Raw genomic sequence first — 26,995 nt, 5'->3', positions numbered from 1 at the left:
AGAGGAGGGAGAAAGGTTGTTTTCTGCTGCTCCAGAGAAGCGGACACGGAGCAATGGATCCAAACTACAAGAAAGAAGATTCCACCTAAACATTAGGAAGAACTTCCTGACAGTAAGAGCTGTTTGACAGTGGAATTTGCTGCCAAGGAGTGTGGTGGAGTCTCCTGCTTTGGAGGTCTTTAAGCAGAGGCTTGACAACCATATGTCAGGAGCGCTCTGATGGTGTTTCCTGCTTGGCAGGGGGTTGGACTCGATGGCCCTTGTGGTCTCTTCCAACTCTATGATTCTATGAAGTTCTCACCCTGAGCCAGCAGGGGGATACTGTAGATAGTTATGCAAATAAGGGATCAAAAGTGACGTTCAGTGATTGGATAGTTTTAGAAAATTGTTACATTTACATTGTACTGGAGCTCTATATAAGCAGGCTGACTGAACCCTTCAGTTCAGTTCTGTCCTGGCCTGTGAATAAACAAGAGCTGTTTGAAGAATTGCTGTGTCGTCTGATATGTTCACCCACAACTTAACATAAATAATGAGGGTTTAAGCCTGCACCTCAACAACTTGGGATCAGTCCCTGGACCCTGCTGTGGGGCAACAGTACCTGCTGTAGGCCAGGGAGCAAGAACAGGAAAGCACCTCCTTCTTTTCCACAGGAACACACATTCGACTGAGGCGCACCTCAAGCAGCTGTTTCTTCCCTTCCAAAAAGGCCTGCCACCACATAAGCATATTCAAGATGTCCTTCAAGCAGCTGCCTGCTGCTTCACATGGCTGGCAGGCAGCAATGCAAATTCAAGAGCCCCTGAGCTTGCTTTTCAAGGGGATGCTTGATGTGGCCAGCAGGCAGCAAAACAAATACATCAACACACCAGTTGATTCCCTGCACTTCTTCTTCCCACTGCATTTCCCAAACACTCATCCATGGCCAGACCAGCTGCCCACTGCCTGCTCAACTAGGCCACCAGAACAAGCCAAAGGTGCCTGGCCCCAGCACTTCTCCTCCCTCCTCTCTCGCAATTTCAAAAAGCCCTTACATATACAGCAAACCTTCTCTCCCAATTCCCCCTGCCCTGAGTTTCTTCAACCCTCATGCAATCAAAGCAGTAGGACTAAGTTTCTGTTTACCAAGAAAATGATTTTCACTGAGAACCATGTCAGCATTTCTGGTTTCTATTCTGCTGGGTTAGTTTGGTTTCCATTCTTGGTCACTGCCCCTACCTGGTCCTCAAAAGGACATCCAGGTCCAGGAGCATTCCCAGGCTTCTCATCTGACCACAGAAGGCACCACAAGTCCTTTCCTTATATTATCATTGCACTTCTAGCACGTCCAAATCTTCTTACATTTGCAGAAGCAGCATTTGATCACAGGAAGCAGCATTCATCTGAGCTGCCTCCAAAAAAGCTCAGAGAGTCGGAATCTGGCAGCCATTCTCGATAGGAGAAGACTTGGAGATCTCTTTAAACCTCTTGCTGACTAGCTGGATGTGCACATGTCTGTGTACATTAAAATAAATAAATGCATTTACGACAACTGAGGTGGGTCTGAGGTGGGTCAACCATGCTTGACATTGTTTCTCAGTGAAGGAATTTGCTTCTCTTGAAGACTTGCCAAAGGCTGCTCGTGGCCTTCCTGAAGTGCTGTGAAATTGGCTCCCCTGAGTGGACAACCTACTGTATGTCTGGACTAAACCATTTCAGACCACAGAGGGGGCTTTGCATAGCTTATCTGGTACTGAGAAGTGAACAAGTCCCTGTTGGGTCACTCCATCGTGGTTTTCATTGCTTGTTGTAGCATAAGAGCTACAGATGTTGAGAGTGAGCTAGAACTTTTGAAAATGGCACATGTACAGTGGTACCTTGGTTGTCGAACTTAATCCATTTCGGAAGTCCTTTCAACTCCTGGAACCATTCAAAAACCAATGCATGGCTTCCGATTGGCTGCAGGAGCTTCCTGTATTCAATCGGAAGCCGCGGAAGCCATGTCGGACGTTCGGCTTCCAAACAACGTTCGCAAACCAGAACACTCACTTCCAGGTTTGCAGTGTTCAGGAGCCGATTTGTTTGGGAGCGAAGCCATCCGAGAACCAAGGTACCACTGTATCAAACAAATTTAAGTTTGTAAATGTGCATCCACATAACAGGTTCTGCTTGTAGGAAGCTCCTGCAGCCAATCAGAAGTCGCGGAAGCCCCATCGAACGTTCAGGTTCCAAAAGAACGTTCACAGACCAGAACAACCACTCCCAGGTTTCTGCCGTTCGGGAGCCAAAACATCTGCGTTCCAGGGCATTCGGGATCCAAGGTATGACTGTACATTCTTATGCCCAACTGGGAGCACTGAAAACATCCCTAAGATAGAAGTCACTTTCCCCACTGGATCTTCCCAAATACAAACGCAACCTGCCAGATCACCTCTCTCCTCTCCCCTCCATCACTGATCTGCAGTGGCCCCTATCAACTAGATAAACCAGCAGAGGAATAGAACAGCCTGAAGACTAGGGCCCAGCTGGATTCTTCTCATTTTGGGGGCGTTTTTATCTGCTAAATCAAATTCCTCCAGTGCTTCCAGTACACAGGTAAGCTTGATGGGTGGGAATAACCTATAGGCTGGTGCTTTGGGAAGAGAAGTAGAAAGAGATACGCGAGGCCCTCTGTTCACCCTCCCTTAGTAAGCAATGGCTGGAGAGGGGGGGCACACACAAAAAGAGGGTCCTTTGTTGCTCTCCTTGAGCAGGTGCGGGTGCGGTTCCTCTTTAATCTTACCCCTGATAAGAATGAAATTTCTATCACTAAATGTGCTTTAAAAGAGATCAAACTCAGTGGTTTTATGCATTTAAAATATTATTTTTAATAATTATTTAAAATGTCTATACCACTTTTCTATAAAAATGCAATAGAAAAAACTGAGAAGGCAAGTGTGCTGTATTTCTGCTGGAAATCATCATCATCATCATTATTATTATTATTATTATTATTATTATTATTATTATTAAAAAACCAATTGCATTATTTATTCTCTTGCTCTTGACTAAAGGGATGTGAGGATTATTTCATGCCATTTTACCTTCAGTTTGCAATACAGTCCCTGACATGAAGTGAGTCCCGACGAGGTCAGTGATGATTTCAGCCAGATAAGTGATTACAGGGTTTTTTGTGGGTGGTGTGCCCCTGGGAGGGCCCCCTGGCATGGCTCTTCCCTTGCCGCTTCTGCTGTCAGAGACGGGGCTGCAAGGCAAGAGCAAAACCCTCTCTCAGGGTCTTCCTCTCCAATGTTACCAGCTCCTCTGATGCCCTGGCCGAAAATGGCCGGCCGGGGAAGGTGGCTGTCAGGGGCATTCGGGGAAGTGGCTTGGATAGTTGTCCAGGTCCCCAGACGCACGGCTCAAACTGCACTCTTGAGCACAGCCATATCTCCATCCCTTTCCCCTCCCACTGTTTCCAAACCAGCCTCAGAACAGACTGAGGAATGCAGAGTGTTCCTCCGCTCGGCTTCCATCCTGCTGGCTTGAGCCCAGGAGAGCCCAGAGGAGCCCAGAGGAGCCCAGTGTTCAGCACAGGCACTTGAGGGTCTGAAAGAATGAATCTTTCTCTGGAATACAATTTTGAGAGTCATTATCATGAATACGTTTGCTGGAATAATTAAAATCCACTGTATTCTTATGTTCAATCTCCATAAATAATTTGTCTTCCTCCTTTGCAGCAGCTCACAATATAATACAGGAAAAGCAGAATGAAAAACAGATGTTGCATAGCAAAATGGATGGGGCAGGGTCTGCAAGTGTTTTCCTTATTTATGCAATATTTCATAGCAAGCCACTAAAAATCTCTTAACACAAATCATGAGTAAGGGCAAGGTTTAATTTTCAGAGTTTTATCAAGAGAATGCCTTGGAAAAATGCTTATTTTTTATTAACATCTATTGAATTTTCCTGAAATAGTTAAAACATTTCCCCCTCTGCCCAGTCAACTCCCTGAGTAGCCAATCCCTGAACCCCTGCAATCCCAAACAAGGAGACAATAGGAGACAAGTCAAAAGATAGAGAAGAAAATAAAAAGGGGGCGAGGGTGGGTGAATCACTTGCTCAGCCAGTCTGTGACAGAGTGCACCGCAGACCGAGCCTCAATGTGTCATGAGACTGGCACCTTCCAGTTAAGAACTGTGTGGCTGCCCTCAGAAGCCAAAGTCAGTCTCCCAAGATTGCCCCAGCGTCAGACAAAGGGCTGCAAAGTTTATGTCTCGCAACTACAGACCCAATTCTACTGAACAATTATTCTGCTGTAGCTCACCAGTTGCGAGACATAAAGCTGTGCAAAACTGGGAGCATAAAAGCTATGTGGCTGCATGCGCAACTCTATTTCCAAAGCATCAGGGCAATGTCAGGATTGGAAATATTGCCAGAAAGCTGGTGTGGGAAATTCCCCAATGGTATACTGAGAACTGAAATTGTTTTGCGATCCCTGCTCTACTCCAAGAATTCCAATGAAATGACTAATTACCAGTTCCAGTACCTGGGTTCCCCTACCAGTGGGATCCCTGTGTGAATCAGGGTCAAAGCCCAGAAAGGATTCTGGATTCTTCCATACCCTCCTTGTAGCCATAAGAGCAGGGGAATTGGGCAAAGATTATGGAGATGCTTTGACTTAAAGCTGCACCTGTCTGAAAAGTGGCCAGCTGCTGCCTCATGAACCTCCTTCGTTCAGGGTCCTGTCTCTCTGTGTGTTTTCTGAATTTAGGAAATACAAACCTTAACAAATAAACAGGACAACAAAATATTCTGAAACGGTCCTGCCTTAGTTATCATTATTGAGTCTCAAATGTTTTGTTTTACTTTATCTTACAGGTAAACACTACCATTATTAAAGCTTTTGCCAAATTAGAGAAGAGAAGAAGAGTTTGGATTTGATATCCCACTTTATCACTACCCGAAGGAGTCTCAAAGTGGCTCACATTCTCCTTTCCCTTCCTCCCCCACAACAAACACCCTGTGAGGTGAGTGAGGCTGAGAGACTTCAAAGAAGTGTGACTGGCCCAAGGTCACCCAGCAGCTGCATGTGGAGGAGCGGAGACGCGAACCCGGTTCCCCAGATTACGAGTCTACCGCTCTTAACCACTACACCACACTGGCTCTTAATGTAGATAGTCTGTAAAAATCAATAAATCAAACCAAGCAGCCAAAAAATAATCTAGTTTGGCTTGCATCTTACTACTTTGAGGTGACTACCTTGGTTCCTCATCATCCTGGGGAAAGTGACAAGAGGGGTGCTGCAGGGTTCTGTCCTGGGCCCGTTGCTCTTCAACGTCTTTTTAAATGACTTGGATGAATGAACTGAGGGGAGGCTCATCAAATTGGCAGATGGAGGCTTTTAAGCAGAGTTTGGATGGCCATCGGTCATGGATACTTTAGCTGTGATTACAGGGGTTGGACTAGATGACCCTGGGGGTCCCTACAGCTCAATGATTCTACACTGAGTTATGCATTCCATAGTTGTGGCATCCCATTTTTTGTACCACCTATCCTGTGACAATTCTGCAACATTCTTCCAGAACCCTTTGAATGTCCCACAAAAATGCACAAACATGAATCTGTTGCTATATAAACTCTCCAGCAGGTGGCTAATTTGAGTGCATTGTGAATATTTCATGCAACTAGAGGCAGCAGGAACGGTGTATTCCAGCCAGTTGTGTAGCTGCAGAAACGGCAGACCCACACTATTCCCTTAAAACATATTCAAGGTACATTTAAAGCACACTACAGTAAGCTGCCCCTTCATGGATCACTGCCTTGCCGCGGCGAAGGGGCTTGAATAACTCAGAGAAGCTATGAGCTATGCCGTGCAGGGACACCCAAGATGGACAGGTCATAGTGGAGAGTTTTGACCAAACGTGATCCCCTGGAGGAGGAACCGGCAAGCCACTCCAGTATCCCTGCCAAGAAAACTCCATGGACAAAGACAACAGGCATATAAAAGTTATGACGCTGGAAGATGAGCCCCTCAGGTCGGAAGGCGTCCAACATGCTACTGGGGAAGAGCAGAGGACAAGTACAAGTAGATTCAGAGCTGATAAAGCGGCTGGGCCAAAGCCGAAAGGACGCTCAGTTGCAGATATGCCTGGAAGCGAAAGGAAAGTCCAATGCTTTAAAGAAAAATATTGCATAGGAACCTGGAATGTAAGAACCATGAACCTTGGTAAGTTGGATGTGGTAAAAAATGAGATGGCAAGAATAAATATTGACATCCTGGGCATCAGTAAACTAAAATGGATGGGAATGGGCGAATTCAATTCAGATGACCATCATATCTATTACTGTGGGCAAGAATCCCATAAAAGAAATGGAGTGGCCCTCATAGTCAACAAAAGAGTGGCGAGAGCAGTACTGGGATGCAACCTCAAAAATGATAGAATGATCTCGATACGATTCCAAGGCAGACCTTTTAACATCACAGTAATCCAAGTTTATGCACCAACCACTGGTGCTCAAGAAACTGAAATTGACCAATTCTATGAAGACTTACAACACCTTATAGAAGTGACACCAAAGAAGGGTGTTCTTCTCATTATAGGGGATTGGAATGCTAAAGTAGGGAATCAAGAGATAAAAGGAACAACTGGCAAGTTTGGCCTTGGAATTCAAAATGAAGCAGGGCAAAGGCTAATAGAGTTCTGCCAAGAGAACAAGCTGGTCATCACAAATACTCTTTTCCAACAACACAAGAGACGACTCTACACATGGACATCACCAGATGGGCAGCATCGAAATCAGATTGATTATATTCTCTGCAGCCAAAGATGGAGAAGCTCTATACAGTCAGCAAAAACAAGACCTGGAGCTGACTGTGGCCCAGATCTTCTTATAGCAAAATTCAAGCTTAAACTGAAGGAAGTAGGAAAAACCACTGGGCTGGTAAGATACAATCTAAGTCAAATCCCTTATGAATACACAGTGGAAGTGAGGAACAGGTTTAAGGATTTAGATTTGGTGGACAGAGTGCCTGAAGAACTATGGATGGAGGTTCATAACATTATACAGGAGGCAGCAACTAAAACCATCCCAATGAAAAGGAAATGCAAGAAAGCAAAGTGGCTGTCCAACAAGGCCTTACAAATAGCGGGGGAGAGAAGGCAAGCAAAATGCAAGGGTGATAGTCAAAGATACAGGAAATTGAATGCAGATTTCCAAAAAATAGCAAGGAGAGACAAGAAGGTCTTCTTAAACGAGCAATGCGAAGAAATAGAGGAAAACAACAGAATGGGAAGAACCAGAGATCTGTTCAAGAAATTGGAGCTATGAAAGGAACATTTCACACAAAGATTACCACAATAAAAGGCAAGAGTGGAAAGGACCTAACAGAAGCAGAAGACATCAAGAAGAGGTGGCAAGAATACACAGAGGAATTATACCAGAAAGATATGGATGTCTCGTACACCCCAGGTAGTGTGGTTGCTGACCTTGAGCCAGACATCCTGGAGAGTGAAGTCAAATGGGCCTTAGAAAAGCACTGCAAATAACAAGGCCAGTGGAAGTGATGATATTCCAGCTGAACTATTTAAAATTTTAAACGATGATGCTGTTAAGGTGCTACACTCAATATGCCAGCAAATTTGGAAAACTCAGCAGTGGCCGGAGGATTGGAGAAGATCAGTCTACATTCCAATCCCAAAAAGGGCAGTGCCAAAGAATGCTCCAACTACCGCACAATTGCACTCATTTCACACGCTAGCAAGGTTATGCTTAAAATTCTACAAGGAAGGCTCAAGCAGTATGTGGACCAAGAACTCCCAGAAGTGCAAGCTGGATTTCGAAGGGGCAGAGGAACCAGAGACCAAATTGCAAACATGCGATGGATTATGGAGAAAGCTAGAGAGTTCCAGAAAGACATCTACTTCTGCTTCATTGACTATGCAGAAGCCTTTGACTGTGTCGACCACAGCAAACTATGGCAAGTTCTTAAAGAAATGGGAGTGCCTGATCACCTCATCTGTCTCCTGAGAAATCTCTATGTGGGACAAGAAGCTACAGTTAGAACTGGATATGGAAGAACTGATTGGTTCAAAATTGGGAAAGGAGTAAGGCAAGGCTGTATATTGCCTCCCTGCTTATTTAATTTATATGCAGAATTCATCATGTGAAAGGCTGGGCTGGATGAATCCCAAGACGGAATTAAGATTGCCGGAAGAAATATCAACAACCTCAGATATGCAGATGACACAACCTTGATGGCAGAAAGTGAGGAGGAATTAAAGAACCTTTTAATAAGGGTGAAAGAGGAGAGCGCAAAATGTGGTCTGAAGCTCAACATCAAAAAAAGAAGGTCGTGGCCACTGGGCCCATCACCTCCTGGCAAATAGAAGGGGAAGAAATGGAGGCAGTGAGAGATTTTACTTTCTCGGGCTCCATGATCACTGCAGATGGTGACAGCAGTCACGAAATTAAAAGACGACGCTCCTTGGGAGAAAGGCGATGGCAAACCTAGACAGCATCTTAAAAAGCAGAGACATCACCTTGCCAACAAAGGTCCGTATAGTTAAAGCTATGGTGTTCCCAGTAGTGATGTATGGAAGTGAGAGCTGGACAATAAGAAGGCTGATCACTGAAGAATTGATGCTTTTGAATTATGGTGCTGGAGGAGACTCTTGAGAGTCCCATGGACTGCAAGAAGATCAAACGTATCCATTCTTCAGGAAATCAGCTCTGAGTGCTCACTGGAAGGACAGATCGTGAAGCTGAGGCTCCAATACTTTGGCCACCTCATGAGAAGAGAAGACTCCCTGGAAAAGACCCTGATGCTGGGAAAGATGGAGGGCACAAGGAGAAGGGGACGACAGAGGATGAGATGGCTGGACAGTGTTCTCGAAGCTGCCAGCAATGAATCTGACCAAACTGCGGGAGGCAGTGGAAGACAGGAGGGCCTGGCGTGCTCTGGTCCAGGGGGTCACAAAGAGTCGGACACGACTAAACGACTAAACAACAACACAGTAAGCTGGCCACTTGCTAAAGCCAAAATGGCCTATAGTCAAAACACACTGAGTTCAATGGTGGGTAGGATTGCCAAAATCTTTTTTCTGGACATCCACCTGCTATCTATCTATCTATCTATCTATCTATCTATCTATCTAGCCAAGCGCATAAGGCTGAATGTGCACAAGTTAAATGTGCATCAGTTGCAGGCTTGCTGGATTTCTCCCAAAGTATCTTGGGAACTTTAGGCAGATCAGGGGTTGGTCTAAAAAGCTCAGCCAGTCCCTATTCTCAATGCTCTCCTCCTTGGTTTTGTTGTGTTGCAGTCTTCTCTGACTAGATGAAGAGTCCCAGTATTGTCATCTCCTTTTGCAGGCTCTCGAGAGGGAAAGAGGAGCTGGTCGCCCAGCTGCAGACCTTACAGGCTTCCTGATGCTTCTTCATTACTTGCTGCAACCTTCCAGTTTGCTCTAGAGCTGCCCAAAGTCCTTTCAGTGCTAAGGAAGAGAAGGAAGCATGGGCCTTTCCCTTCTGGTGGAATTCCTGTGTGCTTGTTAAGAGAAATATCAAAACTAAAAACAGATTGTGCAAATAAATGCAAATGTATGTTCAAACTATTTCAAATACTTAGGCTTTGGGGAAAACCAAATCCTGAAAGCAAAATCTTTTCTGATCGACTTATTGAAGTTTACAAAGAATTTCTCTAACTTAAAAATATTCATTACTGCCTGGCAGGAAATACCATCTCCAAGAGGAACTAAATCTTGTCAAACCTTCATGGCAACAGCAGAACTCTTGGCACCAGTTCAGAATTCATGGAACTTCTACATGCCAGTTTGTAGCATACAGTGCATGCAAATATAATGCCCCAGGTATCCCTGGGCAGTAATAATAAGCATGGAACCAAATGGTAATTTACTTCTTGCATGAACTTATGGGAATTTATTTATGAACACTTATTGGTATAGATAATGATTTTTTTCAACAAAATCACACTATTTCAAACATTGTTCCAAAAATAACCCATGTTCATGTGTCCATTTACACACTTTTATCACCTATCTTTGTATAACAGCCTTACAGAAGGAAGGAAGGAAGGAAGGCTGCCCTTGCTGAAGAGTGTTGGGAACTTTAGCTGGTTCAGAATATGGGAGCAGTTCCTACCAGGCACATTGTCACTGAGTGGAATGGACTATGCTGGTTTCTTCTCCTTTTTGTCCCCCCCCGCCCCCCCCCCTCCTAAGGGCTGCATTTGACTTAAGCCCTTAAACCAGGAGCAGATAACCTGCGGCCTTCAAGTCCCCTTAGCTCCAGGCCGAGGGACAGAGGTGGTGGGAGCTGTCCTCTGGCAGCATCTGGAGGGCCCTGCCTGGCATGATCTGGGCCCTGGGGAACTGCAGGGCACTCCTTGGCCAATGCAAAGCTGCACCTTCACTTAGATTGGGGGTGGGGGGAATTGGGGGCCTGGCAGGCAATGGGATGATTGACATGTGGCTTGCCCATGTCAGTTGCCCAGCCCTTCCCAAGGGTCCCACAGCAAGCTGGTTGTGGGACCCTTGGAAACCACAGCTCAAGGGACCTTGACAGCCCCTGCTGCTCAAACTGTCAAGCACAGGACTGGCAAAGCGGCTGTCTGCAGTTCCCCATGGGGAACTTGGCTACACAGCTGAACTGGCAGGACTACGCTCAAGGCCGGCTGGCGATGGGCAGCGACTCCAGCCCTGCTTTCTGCAGGGCTCAGCTGCATGACCGAGTTCCCCGCAGGGAAGGCAGCAGCCCAGCTGCTCCAGGTGTGGGGCAGGGGGGCATTCTTTGGGGGAAACAGCTTCACAATCCAAACTGGGACTTGTGCTGCACCAGATTCAGCCCACAGGCCAGAGGTCTCCTGCTCCCCAACTTGGGTCCTCACTTTGCTCTGCGCCTTGGGTGGGTGGCAGCCAGAGACAAGACTCTTTCTGTCGGTGGGGCTGCACCTTTGGAACAGCCTCTTCGGAGATCTTGGCTTAGCACCCATATAGCTGTAGCCTAGGTGCCACATGAAAACTATTTCATGCTCTTGGGTGTTTATTTCATTTTTGCTCACCTATGTTTTCTGCTGCTGCTTTTAGTATTTGTAATTAAAATGGTTTTGCCTAATTTTGTTTTCATGCTTTATTTTAAATATTATAAGCTACTTTGAACATCACCATGGAAAAGTTTTTATCTTGTAAGCTGTTTTTGAGAGGGTTTTACTTTTAAGGTGGCCTATAAATAAAAATTAATGATGACATTATTAAATATTTTAAATGAGTGAAGGTTATTTTGAATCTTTTTGGGGGCTTCTAGGCCCTTAAACTTCCCAGCTTATTTTAATAATCCATATTCTTTCAGCAACTACTAATTGTACTATACATGAAATGGTGGAAGAAATTGCTCTGTAGCCATTCATGATCATCTTTCTTGTACAAATTCCCCTCTGTCTTTATGAAGTTTTCAAAAAATGCATCTGGGAATTACAAATCCCAGCCTTGTTGGATAGAAAAGAAAAGAAAATGTGTTGACAAGAGGTCACATGTTGCTGAATCACCACTAACCTGTCCACTCCCCACCCCCCACCCCCAGCCCCGCATGCTAATACATCGGAAGAGGTTTATTGTGATTCGACATGACATATTCAGAACAAGAAAGGCGCTCCCCTTACTGGGACTGCTAAGGGTTGGGAGTGAACTTCCAAGTTACACAAAACTTTCCCCCAAGCTCAATACTTGAGGATGAGATTAGCAACAGGTTGACTTTTTCAAGCTGAGCTGCAAACGCTGCTTAAAGGTTGATTCACACAGGATGTGGGAAGCCGTCTCCCTGCCCAATCCACAGCAAAGGCATGGCCCAAGGTGTGTGGATCCAAGGAAGACGTTTCTGCACTGCAGGGGGTTGGACTAGAGGACCTTGCGGGCCCGTGTGGTGTAGTGGTTAAGAGCGGTAGTCACGTAATCTGGGGAACCGGGTTCGCGTCTCCGTTCCTCCACATGCAGCTGCTGGGTGACCTTGGGCCAGTCACACTTCCTTTAAGTCTCTCAGCCCCACTCACCTCACAGAGTGTTTGTTGTGGGGGAGGAAGGGAAAGGAGAATGTTAGCCGCTTTGAGACTCCTTAAAGGGAGTGAAAGGCGGGATATCAAATCCAAACTCTTCTTCATGCTACATTGCTGGTGGGTCACATGCTTAGGGCCTTAGGAGGACAGACTAAGCACAGCTGCCTCCGCGCAACCAGGGGCAACCAGGAATCCGAGCCCAGGCCTAGAGATCAGCTGAATGCCAGGGGAGGTGGGCAGTCGGCCTCACTCTGCTCCACTGAATCAGCTCCAGCCACTTCTGCAGGCTGGCCCAGTGCCTCCCCAGCTGCTGGTGAGCTTGGCAAGAGGTTTGAAACACTGCTGCAGGTGTGTCCGCATTGGGAGTCTGCAGCAAGATAAGAGAATCCTGTTCCAGGGACGATATGTCACTTGCTGCTTCTGTTACAGTGGTACCTCAGGTTACAGACGCTTCAGGTTACAGATGCTTCAGGTTATATATGCTTCAGGTTACAGACACTTCAGGTTACAGACTCCGCTAACCCAGAAATAGTACCTTGGGTTAAGAACTTTGCTTCATGATGAGAACAGAAATCGTGCTGCAGCAGCGCTGTGGCAGCGGGAGGTCCCATTAGCTAAAGTAGTGCTTCAGGTTAAGAACAGTTTCAGGTTAAGAACGGACCTCCGGAACAAATTAAGTTCTTAACCCGAGGTACCACTGTATAGTACTGCTTCCGATTTGCTCCAGCAAATCTTGCAAGAGCTGGGCAATCCCTCAAGATACAGGGCAGTAAGACTGCGCAAGAATCCTCAAAGAATAATCTACAAAATAGCCTCGTCCTCATCCCACCCTGTGCTAATAGGCTGGCATCCTATGGAGTCTCCATCCTCCCACCCAGGGCTTGGCCTTTGATCTCCCTTTCCTTAGCAGTTGTTCCTTGGGTGGCTTGAGAGTGCAGAAGAGATGTCAGGTGAAATTCATCTTGGACATATGGAACACGAGACCAAGTTGAAGCATCAAGGCAGGGATATCTGAGGGGGGGGGCATGAGAGTGAAAGGACTGGGCTTCAGAGGGAGAGCTGGGTGCCACCAGCACGCAGAAGGTACTGAAAGCTAAAGGAGGTGATGAGGCAACCCAGGAGCAGAGGAAAGAGTCCTAGGACAGAGCTTGGAGGAGACCCTCAGGGACGGAAAGCAGAGGTGGCAAGATGGAGTGTCCCCCTCTCGAGACACTCGGCAGCAGCAGCAGCAGAGGACAGACTCACAAAGCCATAGGGCAGGGGGTCAGCAAACCTTTTCAGCAGGGGACCGGTCCGCTGCCCTCAGACCTTGTGGGGGGCCAGACTATATTTTGAAGGGGGAAATGCCCCACAAATAACCCAGAGATACATTTTAAATAAAAGCACACATTCCACTCATGTAAAAACACGCTTATTCCCGGACTCTTGGCGGGCTGGACTGAGAAGGCGACTGGGCCAGATCCGGCCCCTAGGCCTTAGTTTGCCTACCCATGGCATAGGGCATAAAGGGAACTGAGCAGCAGAGAGATCAAGGAAGACAAAGACTGAGCAGAGAGCCACAGGTGGGGCAGCCCCCGCCCTGGAAATGCAACAAAGTTTTGAGCTGGTTTAACTCCCACAAGGTCCTCCATTAAACATAGAAACATGGAATTGTAGAGTTGGAAGGGACCCCGAGGGTCATCTAGCAAAGAAGACGAAGGTGATGAAGAAGAAGAGGTGCGGCAGTGGTAAATAAAACATGATTAGCTCAGTTGGTAAAGCATTAGACTCTTAATCTCAGGGTCCTGGGCAAAAGATTCCTGTAGTGCAGAGGGTTGGACTTGCCCCAGTTTGAGTCTGCAGAATAAGCTCTGTGCCAGGCTACTTGCTATTTTTTGTAGCACTGACTTCAGTCTCCTTTTGTGTGCACCTTGAAGAATGCATTCAACTAGGGAAGTATAAATGTGCACATGGAGGTTACTGTTATTGGACCAAACTCATGAGCCACACAGAATGAAATGCTGCCTTGCCATTATGGGAAAGCTTGCAGAATAAAATATATGGAAGGCAGCTGATATAATGAAAGCAGTGTGTAGGTTGTCAGTATTTAATTGGAAAAACCTTTCACACACTTGGAGGCACTGCCAAGAACAACCTTCTGTGAAAGGCATCTGCTTTCTTAGCAACAGCTAAGCTGGACCCAGCCAGGGAGGTGATGCTCCCAAAACTCCTCTGGCATGGCAAAGACATGCATGCAGGTACTTCTCACACAGAGTGGGTGCTCATGGCAGAGGCAGCGAGAAGAATGGGAACGGTGATTCACCCAAATGCTAAAGAAGAACACAAGGGCAGTGGAGAGTTCAGAAGGGAATGGCCTGGTTTGCACCTAATGCCAAGCCATGGTTTGTTAAGCTTAACTATGGTCTGAATGTGCAAACCCAGCCCAGGAGATTTACCATGCATTGTTATCTCCCAACAAACCACAATGGGAAGACATGGTTGGTTGCTGGCTTACAAACCATGGTTTGTTCTAACTATGATTTGACATTGTTTCCAAAACCAACAGTCTTGCTGAACCATGGTTTCTTTGTCCACCCCACCCCAGACATTTGCTAAGCTACAAAGGCAAGACCAGTCGGAAAGCAAAACAAACATGGGTTGTGGTTTGTTGAAGAAACCATGGCTTCTGGATGAGCACAGGCCATGTGGGGTAGGGGAAGCACAGTATCCTAATAGCAGGGGTGGCTAACCCTTTTCAGCCCAAGGGCTAAGTTGATGATTGGCTGCACCTCCAAGACCTCATGGCCAACATGCGCTTGCAGATGCCCACAGAAATACCACGCCTATGGCACACATGCACAGACGGACAGGCATGGGACACATTCAGCAGAAGTGGGATGCACAGGCAAGCAGGCAGACCCTTGTCAGATGAGCAGGGGGAGCGGGAAGTCAGCTCCCCATCATCCTGCTGGTCTGACAGAGAGGTGGACACCTCTCTGCTTACTCCACTTACACCAGCATGACAAGGGGAGCCAACAGCATCAGCTACTGCTTAGAAATTACAATTTCTTTAACAAAACAAAGCAAAACCCCACACAGCAGCCAAATTGTTGAGGGGCTCAGTGCTGGATATGAGTTTGCCTCCCCTGCTTTCTCCTGGGCTGGGGATAATAACCCCCTTAAGGTCACTGTGACTCAGCGGCTCCAAAGCTTAGGCTTGCAGTTCCGAGACGAGTCTTCATTCAGTCCCCCTCCTAGCTTCATAAGGTGGCAAACTAAGGTTTTCTTTTGTTATAATGATTTAATTTCTGACTTATTTGTAGCGTGTTTTTTCCTGTGTGTAGATCCACTCTTGGTATGAATTCCCCCCTGGAAAGGCCGAGCAACTGGAGCGGAATCAGGCTTTGACAGAGGTAAGTCTATCTTTGCAGATGGAAAGCCAACATTGAGCCTTCCCACTGGCGGAGGAAGAGGAGTGCAGGGGGAGTGCACTGCCCCCGACAGCGTGATCCTGGTGGGGGGGTCATCGCGGCTGCCCCCCCGCCCGTGCTGGGCACCACGCCCCTGCAGGTGGCGTGCCATGCCCCTGGGATGCGTGCCAGCCCCGCCCCCGCCTGCTCTCCACCCCCCAGTGCCAGAGCATGAAGCTCCGCCACTGGGCCTTCCCATGTTGTTGAGCTGCAGCTCCCATCAGCCTCACTGTGGGCAGCAGGGGCAATGGTTAGGGATTATGCGAGTTGTAGTCCAGCATCTTCTCGAGGTACAGAGTTGGCTTTCCATGAGTTATTGTTACCCCACTCCATCCCAACGCTTCTTTGCTTTTTGTTGGCTTCATAAACAGCAACTTTCTGGAAGAGGAGGGAAAAACTGTTTCTAAATGAAGGTACTCTGGACATGAGCTGTTCAGATTAAGTGAACTTGATGGTATTGGGAAATTGCAACATGTTAAGTAACGCCATATTAATTGACTTTATCACATTCTACCTGGACGGACACATTCAAGGTTTTGTTTTGATGAGTTAGTCAGGCAACCCTCCTCTGTGATGCCAGCAATATGGCAGGCAATGGGCCCCAGGATTTTCCAGCCTAAACTAGTGGAGGGATGGATGGATCTGACCATTGTGGTTCCTCTTGGATTCTCATTTCCCCCAGTCTTATGTTCAGTTCTCCACATTTTTGCATTAGTTTGACATTTAAAAAATCATTTAAAAAATCATTTAAAAAACCCGTGGTGGACCACCTTAAAAGAACTCTCCCCAATGCCACTGTTGGTTTTTAACCCCAGTTGGACTAGCTCATATTTGGCTTCCCCTGCCGCTGGCGGGGGTCATAAGGTGTGAGGAACATACTGGAAGCAGGTTGCAATGGAGGTTGGCATTACTGTAGGCAGGTCACCTTGGACACCTTGGAGAATGCTGGCACATTCTCTAAAGATGACATTATTTGGCAACAATCATGAAGATTTGGTATGTTTGGGCAAATGTGAGCCTTGTATTCAACCTTGTAATGTATATTTACCCCATTTTTAAAAAGCTTTCTATGATGATGATGATGATGATTTTATTATCTTGTAATTTTATTCTTCCAATGTTTATGACTGTATTTAGTACAGAGAGGATGAACCTACAGAATAAACCTCTTGCCACAATCAACCCTTTGGAACTTTCTACTCCATTAGGGTTGGTGCTGTGATGCTTTTATGGTAATGATCTCTGTGTGATCTTTTGTATGTATACATTTTAATTCTACTAATGCTTAATTGTGTTTGTGTGTGTTTCTGTGTATACGTCATCGTGAAAATTCATCAGCATTTTATTATGCATTTCCCCTAATATACAAAAATGTGCATGTAATTTTGCCTAATACACACATTTTTGCAATCACCCCCCCCATAATACATTTTGTATCTTATTTTCACTAACATATGCATTATTATCCACCTTTTGGGGTTAGGGGACTGAATCACAAAATTCAGAAAAGTGTGAATTTGGAAGAATAGCTGTGTTTCAGTTTGCCTATTGTACATTATCATTAAAATCAGAACCAAACTGAACTTCTGCCTGTACTCAGGCAGCTCCAAACTAAGTTAGGGTTGCCATATTTCAGAACACCAAAGTTGTTGAGCTTTATTCGGCAATCCCAGACATTCAGCAATTTTGCACCCGGACGCGGTTTACCAGGGGCAAATACCAGCTATATCTGGGAAATTCCAGACATATGGCAACCCTTAACCAAGTACCAATTGAATTATGAGTGTCACTCTGACCTCCCGGTATTCTGTGTGGATCACATAGTGAGGCAAACAAGGACATGATCCATGGCAAGGCATCTTCCAAGCCGGCTTAGAACCTCCGGTGTGCTAAAAGCAAAACAGAGAAGGTTGACTCTTGAATGACCAGTCCAAACGCCACATGGGGAGAAAACTCTCCGTTTTACCCAGAGTGCACGGGGGCCTCTATACAAGGACCAGGGAAGAGTACTTCCTCTCTTGCTAAACTCTGGGTTGACATTTTTGCTGAGCATGTTGATTTGTTATATGGTTATAGTTACCCTCTTTTCTTTTTTAAAAAATGTTGCTGTCATTCCGTAGTTGCTTTTATTGATGCACACATTGACAGATATGGTGACTCAGTGATAATTTTGTTAACCTCAAAACGGAATACCTACCTTTGTCACTGGATGGTTCAGGATGAAAATTCAAACTGATTTTTTTGCCGTCTGTCTATCAACTATATTTATGATGCAAAGGTCTTTTAATTAATTATGCAGCTAATAATGTAAGTTTATAATTATGTATTATCATTTTTAGCTGTTATGAATGTAATTATAGCATCAATAATGTTTATTTGCGATACTGATTGCAACACTGATTAATTATTGTTGTGTTTTACATCACCCAGACACACTGACCAGGTGTTTGGAAGCTGTGGCTGGATGGTTACTTGGGAGCTGGTTGAAGTTAAATCCTTCGAAGACAGAGTTCCTCTGGCTGGGACAGGACGATATGGGATTGGGGGGGGGCAACTCCCATCTCTTGCGGGGGTGCAATTAGTGCCAGCACCGTCCGTTAAGAGTTTGGGTGTAATCTTCGATACCTCCCTCTCTATGGTGGCGCAGATTACAGCTATAACAAAGGCGGCATTTTTTCATCTCCGCCAAGCTAAGCAGTTGGCCCCTTATCTCTCTCGCCCTGACCTAGCCACTGTGATCCACGCGACGGTCACCTCCAGACTGGATTATTGTAACTCGCTCTATGTGGGGCTGCCCTTGAGACTGACCCAGAAACTCCAGCGGGTGCAGAATGCCGCGGCGAGACTCCTTATGGGGTCTTCGCTGTGAGATCACATTCATCCAGTACTATACCAGCTGCACTGGCTCCCGGTGGAGTACAGGATCAGGTTTAAGGTGCTGGTTTTAACCTTTAAAGCCCTATACGGCCTAGGACCCTCGTACCTACGGGACCGCCTCTCCTGGTATGCCCCACAGAGAAACCTATGGTCTGCAAATAATAACATCCTCAAGGTCCCAGGCCTCAGAGAGGTTAGGCTGGCCTCAACTAGAGCCAGGGCCTTCTCGGCTGCGGCTCCAATCTGGTGGAATGCTCTGTCACAAGAGACTAGGGCCCTGCGGGACCTGACATCTTTCCACAGGGCCTGCAAGACAGAGTTGTTCCACCAGGCCTTTGGTCAGGGCGCAGCCTGACTCCCTCCTCTGGCAACCTGCACAGAATTTTGCTTAATGGTTGCCATCAATTTGATTTTAATTAATTTTTATAATGAAATATTTTTAGCATGTTGGATTATTTGATTGTTTGATTATTTTATTGTTGTTAGCCGCCCTGAGCCCAGCTTCGGCTGGGGAGGGCAGGATATAAATTAAAATTATTATTATTATTAATAAAGGCATTGTTATTTATTTTGAGATCGTTTTATCGCTGTGACTTTTTTTAATTTTTACATTATTTTTGTAATTGGTCTCCTCCCTGCCCTATTTTCTTTTTTGTGTTCCTGTTGCTAAACAGGCAGCCCACTAAATGTTTGTAATTTCTTGACATTATTTAAATGTTCTAACCAAATGCCTGTGAAATCTTATCAGATGCAGTCCACTTGTTTGTTAAAGAGGTGGGGTTTTTTTTTGGGGGGGGGGTTATGTTGGTGTTGTATTTTGCAGAACGTGGGATTCACCTAAAATCAGTTTGGAGTCTGGGTGTGATTTGTTTGTTTTTAAGTTTGTTCAAAACTTTCAGGAAGAAGGGCAGGATATAAACAGAATGACTTAAAGGTATGTATGAATAAAATAAGTTAGTAATTGCATTTAAAGACAATTGCTGTCCCAAAGCAGTACAAGAACCAACACACACACACACACACACCGGGCCCTCCAGCCTCTTCCCATGAGCAAGGAGAATTGCCTGGTGCCCACAAGGGCAGAGAAGAACAGGAAAGAGAAAGCAAGGGGAAGTTCACGGGGGAGGGGGGGGATGAAAAGGACAACTCCAAGAAGCACCAATAAAAACAAAATGGGTTCTGAAGGGCGGCTGGTAAAAAACTGATACCCAGGCTGATGGCACTGATAGCACCAAGAAAATTAATTTTGGCACCATGAATTGTTGCAGGGCAAATGCTTGGAGTGAAAAGCTTAGAGCTAGGCTTGAGCTCCAGCAATGTCTCAAGTCAGCCCAAATAGCTGGAGGAAAATATGAAGAGCACATGTGGAACTAATTACTTATGTAGACTCTCTGACAAAGAACATTTCTGCAGACTTTTCATGGGGGCTTCACTTTCAGGAAGTGGCTGTAATTACTGCGCTAGTCCAAAGCAGCCTGTTTGTGACTCGACTGTTCCAAGAGAGAGAGAGAAAACCAGGCCCTTTTCTGAGTCCAAAAGACCAACAAGTAAAATAAAAGGAAGCTCAGCTGAAAGAATCAGAAAGTTTAGATTATTATTTCCCTTAATGACCAGTTCATGAAAGTGAGTTTTGTTTTGTTTTTTAGATTTATTTTAATTCACTCTGAACTGAACTTGCTGCAGCAAAACTGTACTTCTCGAGTTTTTACAGCTTTTCCATAGTGGGGCCCATTTCCTGCCCAGTTGAAGAAAAAAACCTGGCCTCAAGATGAAATGACTGCTTAACATTACACTAAAACATCTGGTACCATTTTATACACAGACCCATGTCTGAGAGCAGGCAATTCCAGCGGTCTCACCATCGGCACAGTGCATACCCAAACCTCCCTAGGGTGACATCATCCCATATATGGATGCTCAGACCCGGCCCTCCCCCTTCTCCTGGCCCTAAATTCATTGCCAGATCCAGAGTCTACTGCAAATGTGCCACGTCAAGGCTAGAAATCGCAGCACTTCAGCGCATTTCAAGGAGTGTTGCAGGGCTTGAAGCAAAGAGGAGAACAGAGCCTGATGCGGGAAGGGGATTTCCCCCCCACAGACTAAAGGAGGATTATTGTTAATCTCACCCTATCCTGCTCCGTCGCCCCAGTGTTCAGACTACCTGTTCAGGACAATGCTGTTGTACAGTAGTCTGCACATTGGTTAGACTGGGCAAGGGAACGCAGCGGCCTGGACTCCCGAGAACATCGCGCACAGAAGAGCAGGACGGCTCCTTTCAGAACTGACCTAGAGTCTTTTTCTTCACAGGTTTTGCATGCTAGGAAATAGGGACACTGTCCAGGCACACGGGAAGAGGACTTCTCTGAGTAATGCACGGAAGACATTCCGGTAAGGCCACTTCAGAAGAGCGTCTGACCTACAATCTGGAAATAGGGGACACTCCTTACCCTGCTGTGTCAGGCAAGAAAACTGGACCTCTCCTGGTGAGCTAGTACACAAGCAAGAAAAACAAAAGGTATAGCTTGGACCCATAGGGGGCATAGGAGAATGAAATGCTGCCATTGCCACTGGCAAAAGTACGGCAATTTTAAAATGCCATATTTTTTTAAAAAAATTACTAATACTATTTATGCATTACCTGCAGAATACTAATAATAATTAAATTGTAGAAGTGTGGAAAAAAATTGAGTAGGTGTCTTCAGCACTACTGGTATTATTTAATATTTATACATTTCAGATTTTAAATTCAGTTTAAGAATATTATTTCTATTTATACAAATGAAAATTATTGATTATCTTAATCCCAAATCTGAAAAATACTTGTTTACAAAGAGCCCGATACACTTCTTTCCTGATCCTGTACACAATATGTGGACAAATATTCCTCCGAAATCAATGGAGCCTATTCCCACCTAATAGCCCCCTTCCCCCAGTCAAGCGACGCTCATCTACACAAAAGTGCTGGAGTGTCTGAGTATTTTGTGTGTAGGAGCTGCGAGAGGCAGCAACACAGATCATGCCCTAGTGCTGAAGCAAAGACCCACACATTGCGGAGGTCAGAGCTAACTGCTTGCCTGAACTGTCTTCCATTCCCTGTGCATTTTGAGGCACAGCAGCCAGTTGTTTCTCCCCATCTCCCCACACAGTGCTCTGCCTTTCCCCTTGCAGCCCATTTCTCCCTGGGATTTGCTCCCACCCCTGCATGGGCCACCCAGCGGCCTCTCCACGTGGAATAAGGAATCACTTGCATTCAAGTTAATGTGTTTAGGATCAGAATGCCAAATCAGAAACATCTTTAAAGACATCTGTTAAAATAGTGGACCTGTGCAATTCATTATCACAAAAAAGAGCAATCAAAACTAGGTGCAATCACAGATGATTTGCAACAGGTAGCCAAGGCAGGCCTCTTCATCAAAATCAATAAAGATCTTGTGGCACAGGTATCATGCCATAAGTTTTCACCAGGTGCAGGAAGTTTTATTCTGAAGATAACTTTTGTTCCTCTAAACGTCTATGCCTTGCTGATGGAAGCCCAGGATTCATTAAGACTTCGAGGCCACGGAGCCTACAGACTAAGTTCCTGGACCATGAATCCCACTGATAAAAGTGGAATTTGTAAAAAGATGGAAATGTTTCCTTTGGTGCATTTTCAACTATCCTGTTACGGTGGTGGGGAAGGGGTAGAACTTGGTACTGAATGAAAGTCTTCATGGAAGGAACGGTGGGGGGTGGGGTGGGGGGGTGGATGGAAATCTGTGCTGTAATTCGATACCCTCTTCACTTCAAAGGACATTTCTTTAAGCTTTAAGCTTGGTATTGGTTAAAAAAGAATATTCTCAAGCTTTGAATGAAGATTTTAAGTTAAATACACTGCAAGCACAGATACTTGTGTTATAATTGCAAACAAAATTATATATGCACATTATTATAATTTACATTCCTGCACCCCCTCTCCTCACCCCACCCCTCTTGTAGTCTCAAAGAATTCACTACAAGTTTCATTGTGGGCTAAACTAGACAGTATATTAAATGTGCATATATCTTTAAAATGTCTTATTTTTACTTTACAAATGGCAGACACAGGAGGGGAGGGAATCAGGATGGTGTGGGGGCACCAATTATTTCACTCTGTGCTGCCATCCTGGTAAAAAAAAAATACCCGCCACCCCCACCCCCCCAAAAAACCAAGAAGCTGATACCCCTCTCAGGAGAGAAGCTGCCATCGTGCCAAGGAGAGCTTCCCTCCTGGGGCAAAGAGCAACCTTTGTGCTTGGAGAAAGGGTGGGCATTTTTTTTGCCAGGAGAGCAATGCAACAAATTTAGGGTAGAAAAACAACCCCCTCCCCCACCACATGCCAGGTTCCCAAGTGGGCATAGACCAACTCTTATTTTTAAATTAAAAAGTGGATGTATTAAATGGATACATGCACATAGTAAGTGGTCTCACATGACCCTCTCTCTGGTCCCCAAAATGCTCCAAGTGTCCGTAGGTCTTGCAATCCTCGTGCCGGGGACATAGGGCTAGGTGTCAGTCATCCCCTCTGCTGCTGCCTCATTCTACACATAGTTACTCTGCTTTTATGGACTTACTCTCAGGTTAACAGAACTGCAGTCTTAGACTTGTTTCAAGCCATCGTATCTATGTTTGTACCAGACTTTTATCATGTTAAAGCCTGTCATTTGTTGCTGTTGTTTTAACAAATAGCAAGCACAAAGTTGCAGTTGCAAATTCAAAGGAGCCGAATGTCATGAAAAGAGAAACGTAAAATGTTAACAATTTTTAAATTATTGCTTTGATCTTTCACTTGATTTTATAACTAGACAGCACAGTGGCAAACTTTTGTGGCATATAAGGAGGGGTCAATTCAGGTGGGGGGGGACCAAAAATATTTTCAAAGCATGGGTGAACAGGCTGGCTATCATGCAAGTAGCAATACAGATTTGGGGTCAGTACGTTTAAAAAATATTAATTTGTTTCCCGTATTTTATTAATAAGAATCAAGACAAAAAAGGAAATATTCTAGTTCTAAATGTCTTCTTACTGTACAACTACAACAACTGGAGTGAAATCCCCCTGGAATTCACATTCTGCTGTCTAGGAACTAGCCGTGGGTAGAAATTGTCTGCATTTCCTCTCACGTGTATCTCTCATTTTCATTTGCCAGACGGCAAAAGTGCAGACAAAGAGAGGGAGAACCAGCAAAGGCCAGAGAAAGAAAAAATCTACATGGCTAGGCAAGGATCTTAAAAACTGTCCTTGGGGAACACTGATTTGTAGGAAGTCAACAAACACAAAGATCCAATAATGTTTTTGTGTGTCTCTTGATTTGAGATTTGTAGGAATTTGGTGATAACACCAAGGGTTTGAAGATGCAGTTCAACATGTTATTCTTAATTTATAAAGCTTATTCAAGAATGAGGCTGAAATGAGAAAGTTTGTTTAGTGGAAAATGCAAAGCAGAATTAGGTCCCGTAGTTCATTGCTACATGGTCACTACATGTTGTGGTGAATGAGGAAGATAGCAGTGTTGCAGAGCCAGCATATGAAACTCTTTAAAATCCTTATAGTATTAAGCAATCCCATTTTTTTTATGCTGTGCTTGCAGCATGCTCTGTTTTTCCATTTTACCACATAGAGCAAAACCCAAGGAAAAAGCTCTCCAAATTAAGTAGTTGCAGTTTGAGATTAGAAAGAAAAAGTTTAAGTCAGCCACCATTTCCTTTAGTGAGGCAGAAAATACAGCCGAGGTGAAGGATGATTTCAGTTATCTACAGAATGATTTCCAATTGAGACAGTGCAGCTGATGACAAGATTTACTCCCTACATTTCTGCTTCTTTCCACCCCCATGTTAGGCAACCCTTGCATTTCGAGAATCTCTTCCTCTCTAACAAAGAAATGTCTGCAGACCACCCAAGGATCCTTGTCCTGAGGAAATTCTGTAAACAAAATTAAACTCCATTAGCCAAGCATTTTTAACAATGATAAAAGAAATAAAAATTGACCAATCAGGTTTATGCAGGAGTATAGGTGCAATAAAACTTTACATTACCTGCAGTATCTAAAATAGTTTCTCATACTTGCACATCCCCATATTTCTATGTTTGCTTTTACTTTCACAAAACTAAAATAAAAACTCAGTACCAAAAGGCTGGCAAGGGATGGGGTCAAACAGGAAATGGGTGAAATAGTCGTCTATCATCATCATCCATCTTCATTTCTATACCACTTTATTTTGAGGGGGGGGGGCTCAAAGCGGTTTAGACCAAACGAAGGAGATAAGAGAAGTATTTTTACATAGCATCTAACAGCACCTCCCCAAAAAACAAAGCAGCATTTGCAGAAGGTAAATTTGCATTTGCAAAAATTAAGAAACAACATTTCAACACAACTCTGCATTTTCTATAAAATCTTAAAGCTTGGGGAGAACTAGCTGTGAATGCTGTATCTGAGTATGTTTTGGCTATTAGTTGTATCTTTTTCAAAATCAATGCAATCGGGACAATGGAATTCTAATAATGTGCTGAAAGTAGAGTCTTCAACATTTTAAAATACATGTCTTGAATATTACTAACCTATAGCAGCAGCATGTGAGAGACACAGTTATAGAGTGAATGTAAAACATATGACTAGAAAGCATTTAAATAGCGTGACACATCTTGTAACAGCCCCCGCAGCCTTCAAGCTTTCAGTTCAGCCAGTGCTTTATTGTTAGTTGTCAATATTCCTTTATTGCACACTTACTGTTCTTTGAAGATTGAATTTTGGCAAACCACAACATACTTCACACCAAATTAAAAGAGCAAAGTATATCATGAACTTTTAATGGAGTTTTCTAAAAAAAAATATTATATGCATATCATAATAAGATTCTCTCCCCCCCCCCCCAGCCACCAAAATGAAATACTAATTAAACTCTCCTTCCTTGGAGGTTTTTAAAGAGAGGTTGGATGGTCATCTGTCATGGCTGCTTAAATTGAGATTCCTGCACTGCAGGAAGTTTGACTGGGTGACCCCTGGAGTCTCTTCCAACTCTAAGATTCTGTGATTCTATGAATATGGTGATGTATTCTGTTTCCATGTAACACTGCTGGGGGGCAGGAGGACAAATTGCTATTCTGAAGTATCAAGTTCATAAGGATCCGACACGTGTTCTGTTTCTGCATTTTTGATGCACAAATCACACTTTTGAGAACTGACTTTATACTGGCGTTTATAACATTGCTTTTTTAAAAAAAATTGGGTGCAATATAATTCATGTGGCAAATCAAATGTGAATTGTGTATAAAAGTTCTTACACACTGTGAGCTTTTAGGCCAACAGCCGGCAGCTGGACCATTTTGGAACTGGCAACTTCCACCAACAGGACAATGTTTTATGCATATTTTGAAAACCCAAACACATATTGGGTAAATATATCCTTAATTTTAAAACCCAGTAATGCTTTCTTTGCACATATTTTTACATCCACCCACCCACCATGAATGCAGACTTTTTGAAATGAATTAAGATTTGTTCTGGGCGCATGTCTTGCTGCAATCTCCGTCTTGTGCATGTCAAGAAAAAAACAATAATGTAAAGAACAGCGCAAGTTTTCTAAATAAAGTAAACGTCTTCTTTCTTTGAGAGCTCCCCAATGTGTAAAGTTCGTGCCTTCCCCCTCCTTCTGCCGTGAAGCCAGGCTGCTAAGCCCAGAGCAGAGCATCCCTGCGGGAGCAATGGGCTGGCCGGCCAGAGTTGCCATGTGTCTGCCTGTCTACACTTGCTGTGCAGAACATGCACTCACCTGTACAGCAGGCACAGACAGGCAGTCACATGACAACCCAGCCTGAAAGACAACCAGCCAATGAGAGAGCCTCTCTGACGAGAGCATCTTCACCACGTCACTTCTGGATCTCATTCTGTTGGTTCAAGAACTAAAATCATGTATACAGTTTATTGCCAGTTTGTACAAAACTTTTGAAGGAAGCCAGCGATTAACAGTACCTACAAAATGCAATAAAACCCACTGCTGAAATTTTTTTTTTTACTGTGCTTTTTATAGTCCTCTTTTCCTACTGATTCTGACTAGCTCACTCTGAAATGCAGCACACACGGCAGAAGGGGATGGCTGTCATTTTTAGGACTGTCTCCTCCCATTATTGGAACTGTAGCAGTGCAACACCAACAGTACTCTGTTGTTTCTTTTCACCATTTGAGGTACAAATTTAGTGGGCACAACATGCAAGTTGAGCTGCAAAATATTTGCAAATTGCAATCCTATCTGCGTCAGCTCTGAAGTAAGTCACATGGAGTTCAAAGGGACTTATGTCCCACGTAAGTGAGCACAGAGTAGCTGTCTTTTAAGCTGCCTTTAAGTAGGGAGAATGCAGTTGACTAGCTTGCCTGTTTTCTCATTTGTGGAACACACAAAAATAATCTGGGAATGCAGCTTAAACAGGATTTACCTAGATAAAATGCCATTATTTCTCCTATTGTTAGGATTAAAATGATTCCCAATTGCACTTTAGGGTGCAAAAAGTTGACGTACCAATTCCAACTGCATAGAGTTTTATATAGGGCAAACTAGTAAGCTTTTATGCAAGAGTCTAAATAGACACAGGTCCAACATTAAAAAGAAACTGGTGTGCAGAATCCTCTGA

At 44.6% G+C, this 26,995-nt stretch overlaps 1 long non-coding RNA gene across 1 annotated transcript; it reads left to right on the top strand.

The window, feature by feature from the left end:
- Window positions 1–24,286: 24,286 nt before the first annotated feature.
- Window positions 24,287–26,370, top strand: LOC308587591. The gene is made up of 2 exons (XR_014008480.1): window positions 24,287–25,284; window positions 25,376–26,370. It is a non-coding gene; the product is annotated as an uncharacterized lncRNA (long non-coding RNA).
- Window positions 26,371–26,995: the final 625 nt, after the last annotated feature.

This window comes from Podarcis bocagei (assembly GCF_964188305.1).
Source record: "Podarcis bocagei genome assembly, chromosome: 5".
Classification (NCBI taxonomy): domain Eukaryota; kingdom Metazoa; phylum Chordata; class Lepidosauria; order Squamata; family Lacertidae; genus Podarcis; species Podarcis bocagei.
The sequence above is the reverse complement of the archived record's forward strand: the minus strand, read 5'-3'. Positions and strand labels throughout refer to the sequence as shown.